This window comes from Lacerta agilis, chromosome 11 (genome assembly GCF_009819535.1).
Source record: "Lacerta agilis isolate rLacAgi1 chromosome 11, rLacAgi1.pri, whole genome shotgun sequence".
NCBI classification, from domain to species: Eukaryota; Metazoa; Chordata; class Lepidosauria; order Squamata; family Lacertidae; genus Lacerta; species Lacerta agilis.
Window position 1 is genome coordinate 30,655,829 of NC_046322.1, and position 15,763 is coordinate 30,671,591.

At 43.4% G+C, this 15,763-nt stretch overlaps 1 non-coding gene across 1 annotated transcript; it reads right to left on the reverse strand.

Annotated features, from left to right (window-relative positions):
* Nucleotides 1-9,789: 9,789 nt before the first annotated feature.
* Nucleotides 9,790-9,862, reverse strand: TRNAN-GUU. Its single transcript has one exon. It is a non-coding gene; the product is annotated as a tRNA-Asn (tRNA).
* Nucleotides 9,863-15,763: the final 5,901 nt, after the last annotated feature.

Sequence of the window (15,763 nt, forward strand, 5' to 3'; positions counted from 1 at the left end):
ATTGTTGTCAACATGGGTGTGAATAAACCATAAAGCATAACATTTCCAATCCCTGGTGCCTGCATAACATCAGCCAGCAATGGTGGTTTGCCAGTTTTCCTTTCCAACTCATGTATGGCTACGGTGATCTGTGCACTGGGCCTGTTTTTAAAATACAGATAGAGTGATTTGTGCATAAGAGTATAATAAGAGCCATATCAGACCCATCAAGTTCAGCAGCCGCTCTCATGGTAGCCAACCACATGCCTATGGGAAGCCAGCAAGCAGGACCTAGTGCTTTCTCCCCCTGCTGTGCTTTCAAGCAACTGTTATTCAGAGGAATGCTGCCTCCAACAGTGTAGGGGGAACATAGCCATTGTAGCTAGTAGCCACTCGTACATCTTGTACAGTGAATTCCACAGTTTAGCTAGGCCAGGGTGCAACCCCCCTTTTTGCCTGGTTTTGGATCAACCTTCAGCTTCAATGGCTGGTCCGGGCTTCTAGTATTATGAAGAGGGATGCAATAACGCAATATGCTAACACACAACACTTGGGTGCTGGTGGCCTACACATGACTTGAGGATTATGCTCTAACTCATGGTTCTCAAGTCTACAGTGTATATGACTCCCAGCCAAAGCATGCGAAGGTGGGGTGGTGTGAATGGCAGCATGGCTCTTGGTGGTGTGGTAGCACTCACCATGATGCACATAGCGGTTGGGCAAGGTGACAATGAAGTTGCAGGGGCTCCGGGCTGGTGCAGTGGCCCACAACTGTGGAGTATCTGCTAGATTGCTGCTGGAGCTCCACCAGCTTTGCCTCATCCCTATCTTGACAAGGGGCAGGATCACCCCCAGCAGGAGGATGCTCCCTCTTCCTTTCACTGCTGATGGCTCAAATAACTGCAATCTCTTGAGAACATTGCTTCATGGGCATCTCTAAAACTATGGCTGACCAAAGCCACTGGTTTGGAATACTTGTGCAGCTGGGCTTGCCCAAATTGGGCAATCCATATGACAGGGTTTCAGTTTGGTGCTGGAAAAGCAAGAGACAAACAATTTCCTTCCCAATTATGTGGAAATAATGTTGTATCTTGTTGAAGATGTTTTCCCACATCCTGGTTGTGTGAAATGTCAGGCTGAAGCAAACAGCTGTTTCTCCAGTGCTTTGGCTGGTACTTTGTCCTTTACTTATTATTGCATGCTTAGTCTTCCTTGAACTAAATTTTGGTTTGGGACATGGTTAATAACTAGGTTTCATGCCAGAAATTGTGTGCAATTGAAGAATCATATGAAACATGAACCAGTCCAAAACTTCATTTTTGCCAAATTCCTGCATAAAGCCTGACAACATATTAACAGTTAGTGTTTGAAGTCCACTGACTACAAGTCTCTCTCTATTTTTTAAGTAGTGCCCATCTGTATCCACCTGCTGGGTTTCTTCTCTGTCATCATTTCAATTATTGTTGAAATGGTATCTTGCAGAGCTGGGTTGGCTATCTCAGGGCTTTCCAGATGTCTTGGACTCAGCTCTCATCAGCCCCCAGCCAGCATGGCCAGTGGTCAGAGGATGATGGTGAAGTTAGAGCCTAACATCATCTAAGGGCCACAAATTACATCACTCTTGTGCTAGATCACCCAATATAGGCTTGTAATCAGTGGTTGTGTCAAAACTATTTCAAGAGGGCCATGCGTGGCTTACAAGCTTCCTCCTTGGGCAATCACATTGGACACCCGACCCACTCTCCCTATTTTAGGGCGTTGCGCTTGACCTTGCTAGGCTGTCGTGTGTCGCCTGCTTTGGGGCAGGGGCACGGTAGAATTTCCCCCACTCAGCTGATTAGCTGGTGCCATTTGGGTTTCTGCCTGCTGCGTAGCAAATCGTCACAACTTGTAAGGTTGCAGATAGGCTCTGGTTCAGGTGATAGGTGTGGCACGTGACTTGGCCACACCTATGCAATGAAGGGGTATCCGGTAAAGGAATCCAGGGACTCACTGGTTTGGCGATCCCCGAAAGGGGTTCGGCCCACGCCCGAGTCCAGGGACATCAGGGCGGCTGTTTGGTGTACCCTCCATCAACTGTCCCTGGTGTTCATCCTTGGCTGTCCTATGAACGTGGCTCTGGGATGGGCGCTGCCTGCAAGGGTGCAGGGAGATAGTCGAACCGGAACCTATGAAAACACTCACTTGATTGTAATAAATAAAGTTGTGGCCTAAATTTCTGCCAAAGTGCAAACCAAATATCTGACTCCTGTGTGAATTTAATTTGGGGAAAGGTAAAGGGTCTAAACACACAATTCACAATTTCTCCTCTAAAGGAAAATTGTTTTTCCTTGAACAGCTTCTCTACAGAAGCATAAGTAATGAAATGGCATAAAGAAGTAAATAAGCAAGCCAGTTGCAGGGATGCTTGCTCAGCTCAATGCCTCTGACGTGCAATCCTGCCCTCAGAGCACGCTGGGAGTTGCAAATGTTCCTGTAGACATAGGCATACCCAAGGGGGGGCAAGCAGGGAGCAGCTGCCCCCCCTAGAAGCCAGCTGCCCCCCCCCCGAAGCAAAATGATCGGCGTCAATCATGCTGAGGAAGAAGTGGGGCAGGAAGAGAGAGAGGGAGAAGAAGGGGAGGCAGTGGAGGAGGAGGAGGAGGCTGCTGTCCCCGCCACCCGAGTTCCTCCCTTTGCCCCCCCTTGCCCAAGGCAGCTCCTGTCCCGGAGGCGAAGGAGGAGCGGGAAGGGCCTCAGAATGACGAGAAGATGTCCCGACTCTACCGACCGAGCAGAAACGCGGCCCATGTTTTTGTTTTGGGGGGGGGGGTTTCCAGCATCTCTCCTGCACATGTCAAGGTTCACGGGGTAGCTAAAGGCAGTTTGGATATGTATGAAGCCTCTTTGGAAAGGGGCAGTTTCAGGTACTGCTGGGGACAGAGGGAAAGCGGGGGCATCTTGCCAGCTCTGTTGGAAACAGGGGATGGGGTGTCGCCAGGGCAGGACTTTGGGGGCAGAAGTCCATGACCCCATTCATAGGAACAAGCAGGACCCACACTATACACAGCAGGGCTATCAAAGCATTCCCCCCCCCTTACATTTTTTTTCAGAAGCATGTTTTCCCCGGCTCAGCACCATTTCCCCGCCTCTCCCTCACTGCATACTCCCTCCTCCTCCGTCCTCCCGGTGCAGCCATTGGGCGGGCAGCTCTGCATGGCTGAGAGCAGGAGCTGGCTCAGCGCCATTTGCAGCAGCCAACCATGCCCGAGCCTGCTGCCAGCTGTTTCAGGTAATCTGTGCATTTTTCCTTTATTTTTTAATAATGGATGTGGATGGGGTCTGGATTGAAACGAAAGTTTTGAGCAAGTTTTTTCAAACCCAAGAAAAATGATATTAGTATAAGACATGTAACTAGGAATAAAAATTAATTTTTTTTCAAGCAAATCATTGTAATAACTACCGTAATAAAGCACTGCTATAATTATATATAATTTTCTTAACATTTTGGTTTCATTCACCTTTTCCGTGCGAAATGTCACAACCTGAACAACCATGGCTTTGCCCCCCCCCCAGTTTTGATCCTGGGTACTCCCCTGCCTGTATACTGTTTGCTAGATGTTCATGTGATCAGCCAAAAACAGGACAAAGGAAGAAAATTGGATAGGCACACAGGGCATCTCCGAAGCATGTGAAGTGTGTTGCTATCAGTGGGAAAGATCTGTGCATTTGCTAAAATGTGTCAGTTAAATGGCCATATTGTGTCCTCTTTTAATGAATATTCTGGAGAAAACCTTCATACAATTAATTACACTTGCCCTTTCTCTCTCTCTTTCATTCTTGAAGATTTGAGTTGACTTTATTAGTCTCCCTCTGTTGCTTGTGAGCACTTAGAAAAATAATAATTAAGGGGTTTTTTTATAGTCAGGTTTTGCCCAAGTTTCTCACAGTTCTACTTACTAACAAAACAGATCATATTGCAGATATACCAGGCGAGACAGGAGAGTTATTTAGCTGTAGCAGGAAGGGAAGGTAAGGACAGAGTTGATATTTGTTTCACTTCTGACACTTTCCATTGCTTTGGCAATGTAAATAGCCTGCCCTGTTTGCATTGCCATTTTAATTCTGCCTCTTCAAGTTCTTCTTCTCTCCAGCTTAGTTTTTCCCCTGATACTATTCAAAGACAAAAGTTCTCCAGTCCATCATCTTAGTCATTGTTGTGATCCAGTTTCAGCATATGATATTCCCTCAGTATCATTACATTCTGTTTTATTTCCTTTCTTATGAAAAGGGAAAATTAATGTCACACCCCATAGTTTCGGTACTTTGTTCTCTTTTTAGAAGTCCATGAGGAAGTCCTCCTGCACAAATTATCCTGAAATGAATTTGAGCTGTGTCAGAGTGTTATGTGATTTTGGACAGATCCATTCATAGGAGTGTCCCAGTAGATCATACTCCATTCTATCGAAGAGTCCTTATGGTATTTAAAGGCTAACAAATGTTATGACAGCATAGGCTTTCATAGACTAGTGTCCTCTGTGCATATTTTGAATACATTTCAGTTCTGATTGAATTGTTACTATCTGCACCTCTTGCATTTCATTGCTCTGACTCCAAAACTTACAACCCTTTACAATAATCTGTATATACTGCAATTGAGAGTTATAATTCATGTATCTGATGAAGGAAATTGAAACTTGTGAAAGCTTATGCCATAGGAAAATTTGTTAGTCTTTTGAGATTGCTAGAATACTTTTGTTGTTTTTGCTGCAACATACATCGCTGCCACTTGATAGCTGAATAAGTCTGCTGATAAATTTTATTTACATCTGGTAATATTTTATTATCTATTGATTACATGCCTTTCCGCCAAGGAGTTTGTTCTCTCATTGTATCCTCACAACAACCCTAGCACAACTGTGGCGAGTGGCACAAAGGCACTCAGTCAGCTTCATGGCCGAGAGGGGTATTTGAACCCTGGTCTCTCAGGTACTAGTCTGACACTCAGGGGCTTTTTTTCAGCTGGAACTCACTAGAACGGACTTCTCAGGTGGTGCCATTGCTATTATAAGAGAACACAGGGAGGCGTTCATGGTGAGTTCCGGGTACCTCTTTTTCTAGAAAATAGCACTGCTGACACTGTGTTCCTATACTTCCACTGGCTCTCTAAATTTTAATTTGAGACTCAAGTATCACACTGAAGGTGTTACAGCTTTTATAGACAAGATCTGTCTTTTACACGAGGGTGGGAAAAGTTCTGCCACCCCATGCAAGCTCAGACTCACAACCTTCAGATCATGAGACAGGCACCTTGCCCATTGTGCATGCATTTCACAATTCTTTGTGTTTTTCTGCCATAATTACATTTCATTGTTCATGAACAACCTGAGGTTTCACTTCTCACTTTTGTGTAATCTTCTGGTGTGTCTATTACCATACATCAGATAGCCCCCTCCCCCACTTCTGATCTGAGAATTCCACTTTTCAACTTCGTTACAATCTTAATTAAACCAGTACTACTTCAGTTGCTTTGCGCTGTGCTCAAATAAGGCAACTCCCTGTTTGTGCTGGGGTTGTGTTCTTGGCCCCCACTCAAGTTGGTGGAGTGTGCTTAAGCCTGCCCCATCCCACTCCCATTTCGCCCCTTTTTCCGGCCACTTCTGGGTCTGTGGTGTTGAGCGTGTGTGTGGTCCACATCAATCAGACATGTGTTAAATGATCCCTGCCTGTTCTTCTTTGACCCTCCTGTTGGAAAATTACACTCTTCCACCCTTTATTTATTATGTCATTACTGCTGTACAGGCTGAGTCTTTCCCTGTGTGGCATCCTTCTTCAAGAATGGGGACTTTGGAACTTTTAATTTTGTTTGCATCTTGTATTTGCTACAGAAATGGCAGAACCTGACTGCACAGGTTCATTCATATTGATAACTAGGAGCCAAAGCAGATGACAGATGACATGCTTGACTGTTGTTAATGTGACAGTCTTTTGTTGTTGCCATAGCAGGTGCAGGAGATGATCAAGATCTGAACTGCAGGTGTGGACATGCCCCTTTCCCTCCAGCCATGATCTTGATGACAATGCAAGCTCCCCCACACTCTGAGGACAACCAGCAGCTTCAGCATGGGCTGATTTCTTGGGACTACAACATAGGGATGTCAAGAGTCATTGTGAGTCTGCTTGATGTGGTGAGCCACTGAACTGTAGTTATCATCCTTCTCAGTGAAGAACCTTCCGGACTGGTTCTGCCCAGTCTAGCACACCGTTGTCTCCTTCTGGACAGAAAGGAGTATAAAGAGCTCATTGTGCAGCTAAACAACAGCTTCTTGAGCTGTGGTGTGTTGCTGTATATTGGTCGTTCTTTGGTCCTGACTCTCAGGTGGTCCTCTGCTCCTGTTTTATTCGTCCGTCCTGCCTCCTGGATTGTTCTTTGGTCCTGCTTCCTAGTTTGTCTGTCTCAAGTCCCCTGTATCAGGGTGCCAGTGCTGGTATGCGGAGGACTCAGATTCTGATGATGCACCCGTTGCCTCACTTGAGAAGAAGCCTCACCATTCCTTCTCTGCTACTCAGTCTAAGGACATGGCTCTCCCATCATCCATGGAGACAGAAGTTGACTCTCCTCATCCACAGCAATGCAGGAATATATGGTTGTAGACTACTGGTACTTTAAATATTGCTTACAGCTCTTCCAAGTGAGTGGGAAGCCACTGAAAGGTCCTGGGGCTAGTAAGCTTGAAAACCTCTGGTTTAGAGGAACAAGGTAATCCTGTCAATAATGTATTAGTTACTGCACACAGAGGCGTAGGAAGGTCAGGTGGTACCCGGTGCGGAAAATTTCTTGCCACCCCCCCACATTGATTTTTTTTCTTTTGCCTGCAAAAAAGGTTTTACATTATTTCCTATTTTCTTACAAAGGAATGTGGATTCTGGGCCTCTGATAACAAGTAGGCGACTATGGACAGATACTTAATCTACAGGATGGATTGTGTTTTGGCTTGTGTTATTTTATTTATATTATTGTTTATTTATTTAATAACATTTATTATTTTAAAAACCTGCAAAGTGGTTACCAAAACAAAAACAAACACCACAGCAGTAAAATCAAGAAAAATTAACAATCCTACTTTAAAACATACAAAAGCTAAAATATTAACATTTAAATTTCTTCAACTTCCTAAGCATCTACGTATGCTTGCCTAAAGAAGAATGCTTTTAGCAGGTGCCTGAAAAGTGTCTAGCAAAGGCACGTGCTTTGTTGCAATAGGCAGGGAGTTCCAAAGTGCAGGTTCTGTCACAGTAAACAATGCAGTACAGATATTATGTGGAACCTGTAGTAGTGCTTGAAACTACTGAAGGGGAGATTTTATTTATTGTGATTTCACCATGCTCTGTATTATCTGAAAAGGAAAACATTTATTTAAAAAACAGGACTGCACAGCAGCAATCTAGTCTCATCATGAGCAGTGGGACTTATTTCCGAACCGACGGTGCATAAGATGGGCTGCAATCCTATGCACCCCTTGCATCCAACTTGTACCTAAAACTCTGCACAAGCCTGCACCAGAGATTGTAGAGTTGGAAGGGACCCCTGAGGGTCATCTAGCCAAACCCCTGGGGCAATGGCAGGAATCTCAACTAGACCATCCCTGACCGATGGCAATCCGTCTTCTGTTTTTCCCCCGCAGCCAGGACACACACAATGGAGACTGGAGGTGGGGGGAAAGATAAATTTTGACAATGGGGCAGATTTGTCAGGCACGTGCAGGAACAGCTTGAAGACTTTACACAGGTAGAGGAACCCCACACAGGTTTCCCCGCATGTAATGTAACAGGCAGGGAGCCAGCTCAGATAAAGAGAAAGACATTGGGGGAGGGACAGGACAAAAGAGTACCAAAGTCCGCCCATTTTAATCCTCTTTGGAATGGTGGCGCTAGGGCTCTGGGACCACCCTCCCCAAAATATTTACTTGTCTTCAATGTATTGTTACCACTGTATTCTATAGTACAGATCCTTTTTAAATTAAACACTTTCTCTAAAATTAAAACGGCAGAAGTAATCGGTAGCATAGATATCAAAGGAAAGGCGAGAGAGTAGTCTCTAATAGATACAAGGGAGACACAGATACACAAGCACACAGAAGTAAATAATCCAGCCTTGGGGAGTAATTGTTCCTTGATAATTTGTCACCCCCCTCCATGATGGCACATGAGGCGACCTGCCCCCTTCCTACACCCCTGACTGCACAGGTTTCATAGGATGATGTCATCTATGTGTATTCATCGATTGAATCTCAGCAGCTCTTTCATAGCAGGCTACAGTTCTAATAACCTCACTGTGGAACATCTAGAATCACATTTAGTCTTCTACTTCCTCTCCTTCAGAATAAATGGTATATCCTCCCCAAGGAGGGGATATGTCCAGAATTGCATCCAGAATTGCAGTGAGCTTTGACAAAGAGATGTAATGTGGAATACTTGCCACAGCTACAGTACGAAAAGAAGTAATGAAAAAAATACTTCACTTAGCAAAAGCCAGTGGTATTGAAACCCCAGATTTTTTACGCTTACTGTGTGACAATCCCACTCCCATTTTAAAAACACAGCGGAGTCCTAAACTTTATGCAAAAGTTAGATTGCTGTATTTAAAGAATGAACTAGTCTTTTATAACCCGGTGTTTAAACTTTAACCCATCCCCCTTTTCTAAAGAGTGAGAGAACATTGTTATGATAACAGCATATTTATCTTTCATCTGTCAGCAATTAGTTTACAAAGCTAATTCTCTGACTGTGAGCCAGGTTGCGAGGGAAAGCCTTTGTTGCAGTGTGTTTTCAGATTGCTGTTAATCCACTCCCACCGATTGATCATTGCCCATATGGACTGTTACCAAAGTGGGATTATCTACAAGGCTGATAGAGGAAGCCAGAGAGATATCTGGTTTATTTCTGGCTTTCCTTCAAAGGAAGTACAGAATGAATTAATAGGGTCAGAATCCCCCCCCTATATATTTCTGGGTGTCTCATTGTCTGCCTACCACTTGAAAAAGAACCATTCATTTTCTAAGTAATTAGCACATACGGACATCAGTCATTTCTGTTTAAACTTTGGTAAAGAAGGCCATACAAGAGGTGACATCATTTTCCTCCATATGTTTCTCAAATAGATTGGGTAGAGAATAGATGGGCTAGAAAGGGCTGAATGGAGTCCCAAATAATGTAGATTGAGAAGCCTGATTTGAAAACAAAAGTGACACATTTCTAGCTTTCTGGATCAACAAAAACCTTTATTGATTATTTTTTAATGTCAAAGTTCTCATAGTTGGGGATAGTGTATCTCAACTTGTACAGTTGTAGTGTCTTATTCATCCTTTAATGTTAAGAAGAAGAAGAAGAAGAGTTTGGATTTGATATCCTGCTTTATCACTACCCTAAGGAGGCTCAAAGCGGCTAACATTCTCCTTTCCCTTCCTCCCCCACAACAAACACTCTGTGATGTGAGTGGGGCTGAGAGACTTCAAAGAAGTGTGACTAGCCCAAGGTCACCCAGCAGCTGCATGTGGAGGAGTGGAGACGCGAACCCGGTTCCCCAGATTATGAGTCTACCGCTCTTAACCACTACACCACACTGGTGTAATGATGCTGCATATATTTCAGCCATCATTTTAGTTGATTGAATAATTATGGACTACGCTGGTGATATCAGCCACAGTAGGAGTGATGTAACTTTGGCAGTAGGAATAGACACGAAGATTTATACATGGAATTATAGACTTGTAGAGTTGGAAAGGACCATGAGGGTCATCTAGTCCAATCCCTTGCAATGCAGGAATCTTTTGCCCACCATGGGTCTTGAACCCACAACCCTGAGATTAACAGACTCATGCTCTACCAACTGAGCTATGCCAGCAATCCATGTGAGTTGGAATGGTTTAGGACCAAACACTGAGGCAATGGCAATCGTGCTACTTAATGGAACATATAAAAGTTGTTTTAAGTCTCCCTTGATTCTATGGAAATTACTCCTGAATGGTTCTGTGAAAACTCATGGCACTTTTGTTGAATAAATAAATGCAGATTCATCAGTGCCGCTCTTATGCTAGTAGGGGGGTCCTATTTAGTGATCTAGGATGGGCCTCTCAATATAGGACAGTATTCTCTAACTCCAAAATTGGCTCTATTGTCACAGAGGATTTGGCAGTAATGATTTTTTCCTTTGTATTTACAGAAATCTAACTTATACGACCAGAGAGGAGCCCCAGAACAAAAAAATTCTCATGCTTCTTCATACAATCATAGAATTGTATAGTTGGAAGGGTCACCAAGGGTCATCTAGTCCAACCCCGACTCTGATACCAGAAGAGGGTGAGGCTGTCGGAGAGGGGAGAATGACTTGAAACAATGGGAGACAGAGCAATAAGGAGCAGCTCACAACCTTCCTTGCATTCTCTTTTAATGTAAGGAATGGAAAGCCACAGTCACTTAATATAGGAAGATAGCAGGCATATGGAGGGATGCACATGGCTGTCTCATCATGCCTAGGCTAGTGCTCAATCATTTACCTACAAAGTACCATTAAAAAAATGTTTGACATTCATGTGCACATCTGTGAATATTCATAACTTTGCATAAACAGCAACACACAATGTCAATGCTGGGATAGAAGCATGTAGGAATGACAACAGTCACAGAAGGTAAGAAAGGAAATGGGATCGGCAACAAATAGAAAGCAACAGATAGTTTCACAAAACTGTATGTGTGTGTGTGTGTGTGTGTACATGTGTGCATGTATACACATGCATGTGCACACACGCACAGATATACAGATATATCTTAAACACACCAGAAGTGGTGATTTAATGACATAAAATCCTCAGGTGAGCTTAAAGAGAGTACTCATATTACCACTGACTCTTTGCACAATCAAGCAAAAGAATAGTTTCTTTAAAATGAGAATACATTTCCTAGAAAAGTAAAACCTTTTTGTGAAGTGCGGGTAAGAAATGTTACAAATAAAATAGAATCTGGATAAACTCAGGAATTTTCACTAGGGCAATTTAAAATAAAATAAGCACAGCAGAAACACTTCTAGGGATGCATCGGAAGGTTGGATAGAGTGTGCTGTTTCATTTACTGCAACGCCTGAAAATCATAGAATGGTAGGTAGAGTTGGATCTCTCCTAATTTCACGAGAAACTTTTTTTTTAAAGCAAACCCATTGTTTGAATCTATTACAATGGGTCGACTGAGAATTAGAATGAATGCTAGGAGAAATATGAACCAAATGGGCTTCGTGGTTTGAACTAAAATGGATAAAATTAAATATATATTGGTAAGCATTTCATGTTTATAGAAGCTGCATGTATTATATATGTCCTGCATACTACATCTGTTTCAAGAAAGTCTTTAATCAAAACCATGTGATACAGGAGAAATGATCAGCGAATCGAATTCCCATCCCTGCCTCTGGAGTTCGCAAGTGCATCCCTTGTTCCACCACATTAATATTTATTATGCTTACGGGGAAGCTAAGACACTGGGATCTGTTTGCAATTACCAAATTAAAATGCAATTAACCAGTCGCAGAGAACAAACAGTGTTTCCTTTAAAATATTTAAAGAGGTAGAACTGAGGATGCGTATAAAATTTCCTGGCCTAGGATGTTTTTACTTATGGAAGTTTCCATGAAATATCATTGGGAAGGCTGATTTTTTTTTTCCTTTTAAAAAATCCCTAAGCCAGAAATCTATTTAAACCAAACAATGCTCTTTAAAAAAAAATTGCTGGTGCAACAAAAAGATTTGTTTAGAACATTATATACCTGGTGGAAACTTCTCTGTAGTTATGTTTGCAGACCTTCTTCTCTGTCAAACAACAGTTACAAGTGTGTATAAATCAGATGCATTCTCCCTTCTCTGAATGGGCTGCTTTTGACAGCATCCGCTTGACAGCTTCCTCCTGGAGGAATAAGCACTGAAGGCTTTGTAAGCATCTGTTTACAAGTAGGACCAGCAACGTGGAGTGCTCCTGTTCAGGATATGAGCCAGCCAGCCCAGCCATCTTTCAGGATATTTTATTCCACACACCACTGCTGCATTGTGGCACTGAGCATACCCTCCAACATTTCTCCAATGAAAATAGGGACGCCCAATTCAATAACAACAACAACAACAACAATATTATACCCCACCCATCTGACTGGGCGGCTTCCACCATATATAAAATAATAATGAAACATTAAACATGAAAAAACATCTCTATACAGGGCTGCCTCCAGGTGTCTTTTAAAGGGTTGCTGCCATATGTCTGGAATTTCCCGGACATAGCTGTCAATATTTTTTTTTGGTGGGGGGAGAGATTCTGCAAAAAAGCTGAACAACTCTTGTGTCCGGATTCTAAGGAAAAGCAGGACATTCTGGGATCAAATCAGAAACAGGGACGGCTTCTCTAAATCAGGAACATCCCTGGAAAATAGGGACACTTGAAGGGTCTGAGTGTTTAGTACAGTACTAATGTATTTTTGCCTTCCATTGATAGTTCTTTGGGTCCAAATATTTACAAACTGAACTTTTATGAATTTATTTTTTTGTGGCAGAATGAAAGTTCTCTTCAATTGAGTGCCCTTGGCTCCACCAAAGGAGTTATCTTTGTTATCTGCCTGACACAAAAGAGAGGAAATTCTGCACAGGTCTGAATGATTTCCTTATATTCCCAGCTTTGGAATGGGAACTTCCTGCTATGGGGAAAGACTTGGAACATTTCTGCTTGCATGTCCAGTCCCAAAACAACATCTCTGGTGATCTTTCCTCAATTTATCTTTCTGATGGAATTCACAGCTTTTGGAGTCAATTTAGTCGCTGTGGTTGGTATGGTTAGCAGCCAGTTTTACTCCGGAACAGAAGGTTAAGGCTACATGCCTAAACTCTAGGGAGCAAGCCCAATTGAGCACACAGTCAGACTTACTTCTGTTGCAGTGTAGGTTCTTTGTCTTATTCCAAGCAAGACAGGCATAGCTATAAGATTTAAACGGGTTCCTTTAGGTAAGATGATCATCCATTACATGCTGCAAACAGAAGCAAGCAAGGGAAGGGGAAACTGAAACTAAGCTCACAACACAGGAAAGCCACCCAGCCCCCTCTCCCAGATACATTAACCCCTTAGTGACCTTTTCTTCTCAATGCAGTGAGTGTTAATTCAAGGCTGCTGCCTATTCCAGCAACTTGTGATGAAATACGTATAGATTGTGCTGTAACTCTGCTTTCAGTTTTGAAACAAACTATGTATGATTAGCACCATGCATTCCTTTACTCATAGTCTTTTTTTTATTAACCATAACAATTTAATTGGCGTCAGTGGGCTCTAAAATTGCTTAATATTTCTATATTGTCATGTTGGACATAGTAGGGATGGGAACTCTTCAGAAGTTGTTGAACTCCAACTCCTATCATCTCCAACCAGCATGGCCACTGGTCAGAGATGACACTACTCATAGTCAGGCCAGCTGCCATGATCTACACAGTGGAATGGTTGTGGACTCTCCTTCCTTGGAGGTCTTCAAGCAGAGGTTGGAGGGTCATCTGTCATGGGTGCTTCATTAGGGTTGCCATATCTCGAAGAGCAAAAAAGAGGACAGACCGAGCCACTGCCAGACCGAGCCAGGGAAAAAGGCACGCGGGCGCGGGCATGTAGGGCCACTGCTGCACCCGTGCGCCTCTTTTCCCAGCTTGGGCTGGCAGTGGCTGCAGTGTACACAACAGCCTACGCCCAAGCTGCCTGCACCCACACTTAATGCACAGAGAATGCAAGTGGAGATGAGGCTACCATTGATTGTTGAGATCAGGTGTATTATTAGCCCAAATTGTGATTCTGCAATAATTTAGTAGAACGGAATACTCTCTGCTGGCAATGCCTTGCAAACACCTTGTTTGTTTAACACACTGTGCTTTAAATCTTGATTTCCCACTGTCTCCCCCGTATTTGGTCATATTATGTCTGAGACAACAGGAGGGGAAGCCTAGTTCAGCTCCTGTTGGACATGGTCCAATTACTGTACTTGGGGATCTGATTAATGGTTTCCTGAAGGAAAAGCAAAACTCCAGCCCACCAAAAGCTAAGTATTATAGAAGTAGCACTTTAGGATTACACACTGTCTGTTCTTGAGTGTTGCTGAGAATTTTGTTTTCTCTACCTCTTGGTGTGAAGAAAGCACAAGGGAGAAGTTTCAAAGTGGTAGTCTTAGTGCTGCAATTTGCTTTGTCCAGGAGCTTTAAAAGACTGCATGGAATACTAGATGCTGCAAGCTTTCTTTGGTGAGGCATTGGAAACATGTGGCTTTTTATGAACTATAATACTTTCATACTGCAAGGTTAGCCAACATAGTACCCTTCAAATGTTGTTGGACTCCAACTCCCATCATCCCTAATTATTGGCCATGCTGGCTCAGACTGATAGAAGTTGTTGTCCAACAGCATAAGGTGGACCACAGGTTCCCCATGACTGTCTTAAGTCATTTACTTCATCCAGGAAGCTGCCTTACACTGTATCAGACCATTGGTCTACTTAACTTGTTAGGTATTGTCTAAACGAGTAATGAGGATACCTTGGCCCTCCAGTAGCTGTGGTACTCTGCATCCCATCAGCCCTAGCAAGCATGGTTAATGGTCAAGGATGATGGAAGTTGGAGTCCAACAACATCTGGATGGAGACAGGTTCTGCATTCCATCTACACTGCCTGGCACCAGCTTTACAGAGGTCCTTTCCCGTCCTTCCTTGAGATACTAGGTTTGAGCATGGGACCTTCTGTGTGTGCTTTGTCACTGAGCTAGGTCACCCAGACCTATATAACTTGCCCTGTTCAACTGAATATCAAGTTATATTGACCTCATATACACTAAAATATATCATATAAAGAAGAACATTTCACATTCTTTTGGTAATCATGCACTCATGTTGCTACGGGGAATTGCTATAGAAATGCTGTGATTGAATACATTTGTGCTTGCCAAACCTGATTGCTCCATAATTAATAACAATGTGCTAAACCTCAGCTTGAGACTATAACATATTTTCTTGCAGACACAATTGATTGAGCTATCAATGTTTTAACTACCAATGAACACTCAAGTCTTCTCCGCCACCCCAGTCTTCCTATTATGTTGCACTAATCTTGTGTCTTCCACTGAATTCTCTTCCGCTTAGCTGTTACTAGCAAGCTTAATGATTAGTGAGGCTTAATGGTTAGTGATGCCTGCTGGTGCAGTGGGGAATTGACCCAAGCGATGTGGCCCTTGGCTGGCATATCCCCCCCATCACTGGCCGGGCAGCCATTCGGCAAGGGGGCTGGGGTGCAGTGGCAAGGCCCAGAGACACCAGGTGGCAGGCAGGGCAGTACGGTGATCCCTGCATGGGGGGTCCTGACTCAGCCCCCTCAAACTCATGCACACAGGACTATGTTCCCCGACCTCCCCATGCTATGCCCCTGATGCAGGGGCCAGGCTGGTTTATGTGGGAAGAGGCAATCCTTGAGGTACTGGGGTCCTGAGCTGCATAAGGCTTCATAGGTCAAAACTGGCACTTGTGGGGCATGGGGAAGGCTGCCACATTAGAAAACTGGTTAGGGAACAAAAGAAGTAAAACACAGAAAATCATGGCCAGCACAGAGAATTGTGTATGTGTTCTAATTCTTTTTGGCATTTTTACACACACACACACACACACACACACACACACACACACATCCTAAAACTGAAACATTTTCTTTAATGAAAAGGTTTGTTCTTTCTTGTGCACTCCACTGCCTTATATTGGACCC